Source organism: Lolium rigidum, chromosome 4 (assembly GCF_022539505.1).
Source record: "Lolium rigidum isolate FL_2022 chromosome 4, APGP_CSIRO_Lrig_0.1, whole genome shotgun sequence".
Taxonomy (NCBI): domain Eukaryota; kingdom Viridiplantae; phylum Streptophyta; class Magnoliopsida; order Poales; family Poaceae; genus Lolium; species Lolium rigidum.
The window spans coordinates 259128093-259136954 of NC_061511.1; the positions used below are offsets into that span (position 1 = coordinate 259128093).

Consider the following 8862-nt stretch of genomic DNA (forward strand, 5'->3'; position numbering starts at 1 on the left):
ATCCGAAAACCTGTAACCTTGTTCGATCATGGAATAGAGAGATTCAGAGTTGCGCAAGTCCTTGTGTTCTTCTTCTTCTACCTCTGGCCAAGGCCAAGTTCATCAAGAGAGCATCCGGTATTCCATCCGGAATTCATCCCCATATAACCAAAACCCTCCCCCGAACCCTCTAGCGCACATTCGGCCCCAACTTAAGCCATCCCATGGCATCTGTCTGTTCACCACGATGACAACGTTTGTCCAGGTCGCTTTAGATTCGAGGTTGAGCTACAATGTGTCTTCCTTTGTTCATGACGCGGTCCTGAAACCTTGTGCTCCTTCTTCTAGCCATTTGTCTTAGGATGTTAGGCATGGCGAGTCATTTATCATCGGATTTGTAGACGGTGTGTTGTTTGCCACTTGGCATTGTATGGTGTTGGGTGCGAGAAGTTGTAGCCTTCTTGGCGAGGTATTGGTCTTCTTGTCCTTTCTTCTATATGATTAACCTTCTAGGGTGTGTCTTCTAGAGACACACCCTAGAAGACACACCCTGATAGCGGAGCTCGAGCTCCCTGATCTGGCCTGCTTTCTTTCTGGCTCTCGTCAAGTCTAATCAGACCCCACGAGCCTCTTCTTACGGCCGGCGCAGCTAACTAGCTTCCGTGCTCTTTCTTTGCATGCACCTCTTGTTCATTCACTTGGCTCACATGTTTAGGGCATCTTCAGCGGCGCGACGCAAACGGACACCGCGCGAACCGAAAATACGTCTGCACCCAGCTCCAGCGGAGCGACGCATCGTATCCGGGGCGTCCGCAGCGACGCAAATACGACGCAAATATGCGGCACATTTGCGTCTTAGTGGACGCTGCGCGGTCGACCGAACGTCCCCTCGCATCCCCCACGGGCCCGCCTGGCAGCGACCCTGTATCAAGGGCATCGCTTCCGCGGCCACTGCTTCCGCGTCTGCGCCGCAGCCTTCGCCTTCAATGTCGCGACTGTCTGTTTTGCGCGCGCACTGGCGGGCGGCGGCTAGGCTTCTGCACCGCCTTCAATGGCAAGGTCAATGCTGTAAAACAAGTTCAAAGTGTCACGGATTTTTTGATGTCGCGTACGTCTTTTAAAATTGAAACGAAATCGTATGTATTTTGCTGTGAAAGCACGGGCGAGATGTTGTAAGTTCTTTTGGGCGTTTGATGCAGGTTTATTTTTCTTGGCCTTTTCAATGTTGTATAAGTTTTTTATAATTGTATGAGACTCGTATGAAACTTGTTGTGAAAGCAAAGATGATATGTTGTGAGTTTTTTGGGGCGCTTGATATAAGTTTATTTTCTACGGATTTTTTGATGTTGCATATGTTCTTTAAAATTGTAACAAACTCATATGAATATTGTTGTCAAAGCAGAGAATAGATGTTGTAAAGTTTTTGAGCGCTTGATATAATATTTATTTTCTCTTTGATGCTGCATATGTTCTTTAAAATTGTAGCAAACTCGTATTAATATTGTTGTCAAAGCAGAGACGAGATGTTGTAAGGTTTTTTGGGAGCTTGATACAAATTTATTTTCTCGGTTTTTTTGTTGCACATGTTATTTAAAATTGTAACAAACCCGTATGAATATTGTTGTGAAAGTAATGACGAGATATTATAAGGTTTTTTAGGCATTCAATATGAGTTTGTAATTTTCTCGGATTTGTAATATTGCACATGTGCTTTAAAATTGTAACAAACTCGTATGAATATTATTGTCAAAGTAAAGACGAGATGTTGTAAGGATTTTAGGCATTCCACAGAAGTTTCTATTTTCCTCGGATTTTTGGGTCCCTTAAGTGCGTGCAAGGCGCGTATAATATTGTTGTATTCATGTTGTATTTTTTTTTGGTTATTGTTCAATCTTACCTGTTTTGTTATGTTGGTGATTTCAAAGTTTACATAATTACATTTGCACGAAAAATATATTGTGCATTGTGGAATAATATCTATAAAGTATTTTTAGTCCATGCACAGGTCAACTAGCTAGCAGAAACTAGAAACTACCACTGTAGCAGTAGTTGCACCTAGGAAGTAGGCTTCACCGTGTACATGCATGGAAGCAGGATACGCTAGCAATGTCTCAGCGTGGGCTCACATGGTGGGCTCCACACTCGCGCAGCAACACCACACAACGCTCCACTGTTCAGCACCTGGCGCAAGAGCAGCATGAAAGCGACGTTTCTAATCGCCGAAAGCGACGTTTTCCGCGTGAGGGATCGGACGGATGAACCTGTCACATCCAACGGGTATAAATACAACCGATTTTTGGCACCGTGTCGGCCGACTGACGGCTAGCACGCCCCTAAAAAAAGGGTATAGCAAAGACTTCGTGAAAACCACTTACTGAAAATACAAAGCATGCACGATGCATTGTTATTAGTCAGGATGAAACACATACTAATCTTTCCTGGCACGCATACTAAGTAATAAGCACACTCCTTATATAAGTTGTTCAAATAACTGTAAAAGCTTACAGAGAACAATTCACTCCGCCCATTGGTCAATTTCCTTTCCTTTCTGATGCCACCAATTCAAAAACTCTTATTCACTTTCTTGTAATCAAAATTAAATAAATGAATTTTCCTTTACTGAACATTGAAGACATGTAAATTTATTTGCTTCTTTGCACGACAAACATCTTCACCAAGAAAACCAAAAAATGAATTCAGCCCTTATATGAGAACTCACTGCATACATTCGACTCAGAGTGATATATTGATTTCCAAGAAGAAGAAATTGGTAAGTGTCTTAGCAATCAAATCTCAATGGTAATCCTAGTATAATAGAGATAACTTCTCAAGAGCAGAAAATTGTGTTATTGTTTACCATCTTCATATAAAATAGCAAGAAAATGGATATACATTGGTATTCTAATTTGTGCAAGGACACCTGCTGCCAGCCTGCCACAACTGTTCCTTATCTGAAATGAGGGCCAACAGAAAATGTGATAGTATTACCAAGTGGCATGATTATACTTCTCAACACGTTGATTAAGAAATGCATATAAATCATATATAATGTGAACTGAGGCTTCTCTCATTTCCATTAGTTAGAGGTCGACAGAACTGCCTAAATTAAAATATAGCCAGTCCACTCAATCTTAAGATAAACAAAGTCAGATACATTTAAACCTTACTAATTGTTTGCAGCTGTGTGCATGAAATAGGATAGTGGCTCTAACTATACTGAACCTTGACACATAAAACTGGTAATGCTTATAATTAGGACACAAAAGAACATACCTCAGCTTCCCTTGATTTTTCTTTTTTTTCCAGCATAACGTACTTCTTTATAGAGGAAAGGGAAAATCCACATCCCTAGGATAATTTTATAAAATCAACATGAGTTAAAATAATTACTTGGGCAGGAAAATATAGCCAAAAAAACTCACTTGGCACCGAAAGAATGTTAAATAGATAGTCTACCCGAGAAATTATATGATTGTTCTTGTGAGTTGCTGAAGTGTAAGTCCCCTATTGTCAGCTCCATTTCTTTTTCTTCCAAAAAAGCTCCATTTCTTTGTTTTCGTAGGCATACGTTATGCATTTACTTGCATGATCATATCCTTCTAGTCTTAGGTTCACATTTATATCCGAAGAGTACGAAATATAAAATATTAATGTGGCGATGAAATAGATCAGAGAATTACAAAATTTCATACAAAAGGAGAAAGATATCATCCCTATGTTTGTGTGTAACAGCGCTTTTTTTTTTCACAGATTCAACATTGTAAAACTGGGAGTAAATAATCAAGAGATGTGTTTGGATATATAATCCAGTCAATGGTTATTTGTTCCTATAGTTTACCGTTAAAAATCATCGGACTACAAATAACCATGGTACAAATGCAAAACCTGAGCGAGCCTAGAGGAAACCTTGTGTTGATGCTGCTATTGGTGCCGCATATTCACGATGCTGGAGGAGATCCACTGACGGCGGTCTCTTCTAGGGCAAACACAAAAAAATCCAGTAAAAAGCATATATGTTCCATCTTAGAGACTATAGGCAACATGTAGTCAATCTGAAAAGTGCAATAATAAATTAGAATATGAGCCATCATAGTAGAAGGTACAGTATGGTCATCCATTTACCTCTTTGCTATGAAGATAGGTACATGTATCAGATATATATAATCCACAGTTCTACAACAAGGACAACGCATGAATTCAGTTGATGAAGCAAGTGTTCGTCTAACAAACAGTCTTGGAAAGAAATTTTAACATGGAAATATAGCTAACAAATTTCACTCAAACTTCAGTTTAACCAGAAAGGCAATATGAAGTAGAGCATCTACCACAATATCAACATGCAGTCATGCTTATTACACAGCAGACTGCCAAAACTGTAATGTCAGCAGCGTGTCCTTCCAGTCATATGTGGGCTCTTGCCATTTCAATTTATCAATTTAAGAACTAAAGAGGATTACTATCCTTTAAATTATGCTTGGGAGGGTTGTCAGTTTGTAGATTGCTAGACATACAATTTCTTTCTAATGATTTTCTATATACTATGGCACGTCTTAAGTAGAAATAGTACTTTATTTGAATCGAAGTTGCAAAGCGTATGATACATTTGATGTTGCAATAATCAGAAATCACATAAATCTGCAAAGAAAAAATACACAAAACAGAAACTTGACTCACCTGATGGACGTGCTACAATTCTGATATTTCTCTCAAAAAACTTAAAACACATGATCATCTCATCTCCTCCTTATAGATCTGAACCTGTCAACAAAGAATACAGATAAAGCTTTGCCTTCAGGACGTCCAAATATATGGCTCAAAGTTCAGATAATTGATGTTCTAAGGTGGTGATAAATCGTATATTACATTGTGATTTATGGAGAGAGATATATAGAGAGAGATATGAGCCTGCAAGTTCTTCTTAAGCACATAATCACACATATACATCAAGAAAACTGCACAAAGCTTCTAGCGTAAGATCCGGCCACGGACGTGCCAAAGTAACCTTGGCAAGAAGCTTTTGTTCCCAGTCCAGCGAGACCAAACATGACATTCTGCCATTAGAGGCAGCTGTCAGGGTGGGAAAGAAGACAACACTGTCTGGAGGGGTTCACGGTAGCAGTGCAGAGGAGAAAAAAGCTTTAGGAGCATTCTGCCATGAACCGAATTGCAATGCTCCAATGGTCGACCAAGTGGCCGCGCTCCTCACCGTTGTCCGGTAGCCCTCCTGAAAGTGAAGGCCTTGATGGGAACCTAGTGTCCGAAAAATACAATCCATCATGCTGCTTAACTGAGTCTGAACCCTAAGAATATAACCACACAAAAACTGTACATGAATCATCAATCACTAATCTGCATCTCAAGGAGGGATTATGCATCATGCATGGAAACAAATAAAGCATATCCTCACTAATGTATAGAGTGGACCATGAATTAGACGCTACAAAAAATTGTTGTCAATACTGAACAGTCCTCATTTATCTACATAGTGAATCAATAAGCTATTGCTTGGTCTAAAATTTCCATCATTATGATGGTGGCATTAGGAATCAATAAAATTTAAGGTTGAAACAACCATCAATGTAAGAAAAGACATCACCATTTGAGATGATAAATGGTATCATCGGTTGAATACACATATGCGTATTTCCTCGTGAGGAGCTACCAACAGGAGAAAACACAATTTTGCATTAGAAAGAACATATCATTAGACCATCTTACCTTTGGTTCTCCATTGCTCGGTAATGGTGCACGTGAGTGTAGCTGCGAAGCACAGAGCATAGCCCGCTTCTGCTTCCACACGTCCGCGTCTTCCTTGCACTGCTTCTGCTCACCGTGGCGTCTTCCTTGCACTACTTCTGCTCCTACACGTTTTCGTCTTCCAAGCCACCGGCGCGAAACACACAGGCCGACCTGATGGGGCTGCTGCACCTGATGGTCGCAAGGAGGAGGCCTGCGAGGGCAGGAAAGGAGTGGAGGTGTGTGGGTCAGCTGAATATTTTTTGGGTAGCAAAGGTAAGAAAAGGAAATGATATACCACAATTATTGGACAATTTTGAGAAGCGTCTCCAGAGATGAGATCCCATGCCTCCTGCAAAAACAAATTTTCCCATAAGGAAATGTTATCTAGGAAATTCATGCAAAGTAGTTGCATATGATAGAATTCACAAACATAATATAGGCATATATGCCCAACCGACCAGGAAAAAATAATATTATGGGAATGAACAAACAACATTACTTCCAAAGTTTGTGCAGCAAAACCTGCAGTACATTCTTGTTTTCTGCAAATGATCCTTCCTCATGTCACAATCATTTTGTACAAACAGAAAAATTAAAAGCACGCATCTCACCTAGTCTCTAGTTCCAATCCAGCCCAGTGAACACCTCGCATCTCAAATCGTTGCACATACAGCAAGCTCGGCTTGAGGAGCTGATTCATGCTGGAATTTGAGGTGGGAAGGGGATGCACGGATAGGTCGAAACAAATGGTGGGACAAGAACGCAACCCAGGATCTCATAAATCAGCCGGGGAACAACGAATTAACTCATACCGAAATCGTTGAAGGAGGCCGCCCCGAGACACACTGTTGACCATATCGTCCTTGCCGTGTCGTCCGCGTCCTCTTCGCCAAGTAGACTATCTGCCGACGCCCACATCTTCCCAAGCATCAGCCGCCGTCACCGCCGCGGACCGATTCGTTTCCGTCCGGCCATCCCCGCCCTTTCCGAGCACCCCAGCCGCATCAAGGTAAGTCGTAGATTCATTTCCTTGCCCTGTTCGTCCGGTGATGCCGTGGTGCAACCCCCGCCGGCGAGCCGTGCGTGGCTGCAATGGCTGTCTCTAGAGATCCAGTCCAAATCAACTGGTCAAAGCCGTGGATAAACGAACAAAAAGTCACCGACCGTCCACGACTGCCTCCGACGCGCATAGCTAGCACCAGGCCCACATGCAGCGAAACAGACGACGCACTGGCCCACCAGCAGAGACTCACAACATCGCCAGGAGCGGTAGAGGGCTGAGGGTCTGTTTGTTTGGGCTGCAGCTTTTGAGAAGCAGCTGTAGCTGTTGAGCTGTGGAAAAGCAGCTGTGAGAAGCAGCTGTGAGAAGCAGCTGTGAGAAGCAGAGATTTGATGTTTGGCAGAAGTCTTTGTTAATAGCTGCTGGAGCTGTGATGAATGATGAAATCTCTGAAATGCCCCTGAATTCTGAAGAAGTTGTATAAATGCCGATTTGACACGGATCAACTATTTCCGACTGTTTTACGATACTTGTTCATATTAAATATAAAACATTACATATATTCAAGATAATACGAGAGTATTGTGACATATATATTACAAGACACGACTCATCAACCCAAAAGAGCAACACGTTTTTCACTTCTTCACATGTACCCAAAAGAGATAGAAGTGTTCTAATGTCTAGACACCTCCACTTGCTGCGAACAAAGCATTAGCTATGTTGTCACGAGTGTTGTTCATGGTAACGTGATCCCCTCCTAAATTGTCGCCTACATTGCCTCCGGATGTGGAACTAACATGCCCCGGAGGCATGTAGTTCTCATCAATATCGCATCTATAGAAGTGTAGATCAAACAATTGACTATCACGAATGAAGTTATGGAGTGCTAGACATGCAATGATAATCTCTGTCTGCTTCTCTATTGGATAACTTGATATACCATGTAAAATACGCCATTTCTGCTTCATTCGTGATAGTCAATTGTTTGATCTACACTTCTATAGATGCGATATTGATGAGAACTACATGCAGATTTCACAAAATATTGTGGTAGACATTGCATCCCAAATTGCCTTAGGTGCCTTATCTTGATCCATCTAAATACATAAACATTGCATCAACTCACAGCACTAGAATTAATCTTATCTATGTGCAAAAATCACAGAATACAACAATTAGGCAGTACACAATATATAGCAATTAGGCAGTCCACAAGGTCACAGAATATGCCCACAGATTACAAATGTTCCAACTCATATCACTTCAATTAGGCAGTACACAATATCACAACAAATTATCACACCATTTGCATCAATTGAAAGCAATCCATACAGAGGGAAAAATGCCTCACCTTGCCGCTTGGAGAGGAAGCTGGCCGGCCGAGCTCAGGGAGGAAGGGGGCGGGCCGAGCTCAGGGAGGAAGGGGGCGGGCCGAGCTGGAGGAGGACGCCGGCCACGCAGACGAGGAAGGGGACGGGCCGAGCTGGAGGAGGACGGCGGCGCCTCGACGGACGGGGACGGCCCGAGCTGGAGGAGGACGACGGCGGGCGGCGCGGAACGGCGACGGAGGGCGGCGGCGCGGAACGGCGACGGCGGGCGGCGCCAACCCTAACCCTATCCGGGAACGGGGGAGAAGGAAAATGGAGAAGGGGGCTGTCGGTCTGGAGGAGGACGGGGCGGGGCACTTTGGGTCTGTCTCGCTCGGGAAGCGCAGAAAGCTCGGGAAGCAGCCCACGCGGTGCTTCCGCGTTTCAAGTCTATTTTCTCACAGCGCTTCCTAAAATCACTTCTCAATTTCTAGCTGTTTGTTTGGGCTGCGGACTTTTGAGTTCCAAAGCCAAAAGTCGAAGTGGGCCAACAAACGCAGCCTGAGAAGCCAGCGATTGCAACAAGATTACTTGTTCTAAGGAATGTCTTCTTAGGGCATGTACAATGGTGGAGAAGACGAGTCTTCTCTTAGCCATCCATATCAACTAGAGAAAGACAATAACAATAAGTTATACAATGTGTTATCTTGTATTGTCATCCCTATTAGAAAAATATGTTAATAATAAAAAACATATGGTACAATGGAGAAAATAAATTGTTCTTATTTTCAAAGGGATCCTCCCTTAGCTAAGAAAATGCAACCTTTTTTCGTT

The 8862-nt window shown here is 42.6% G+C and overlaps 1 long non-coding RNA gene across 8 annotated transcripts; it reads right to left on the bottom strand.

Moving 5' to 3' along the window:
• Window positions 1-2687: 2687 nt before the first annotated feature.
• Window positions 2688-8112, bottom strand: LOC124707602. 8 transcript variants are annotated; one of them, XR_007004935.1, is made up of 5 exons: window positions 8073-8112; window positions 6014-6067; window positions 5698-5929; window positions 4654-5229; window positions 2688-4152 (listed from the first exon to the last, which is right to left on the bottom strand). It is a non-coding gene; the product is annotated as an uncharacterized LOC124707602 (long non-coding RNA). The 8 variants fall into 8 exon arrangements; XR_007004938.1 differs by lacking the exon at window positions 8073-8112 and having other exon boundaries at window positions 4654-4737; window positions 4843-5229; window positions 6014-6539; XR_007004940.1 differs by lacking the exon at window positions 8073-8112 and having other exon boundaries at window positions 2688-3952; window positions 4102-4152; window positions 6014-6539.
• Window positions 8113-8862: the final 750 nt, after the last annotated feature.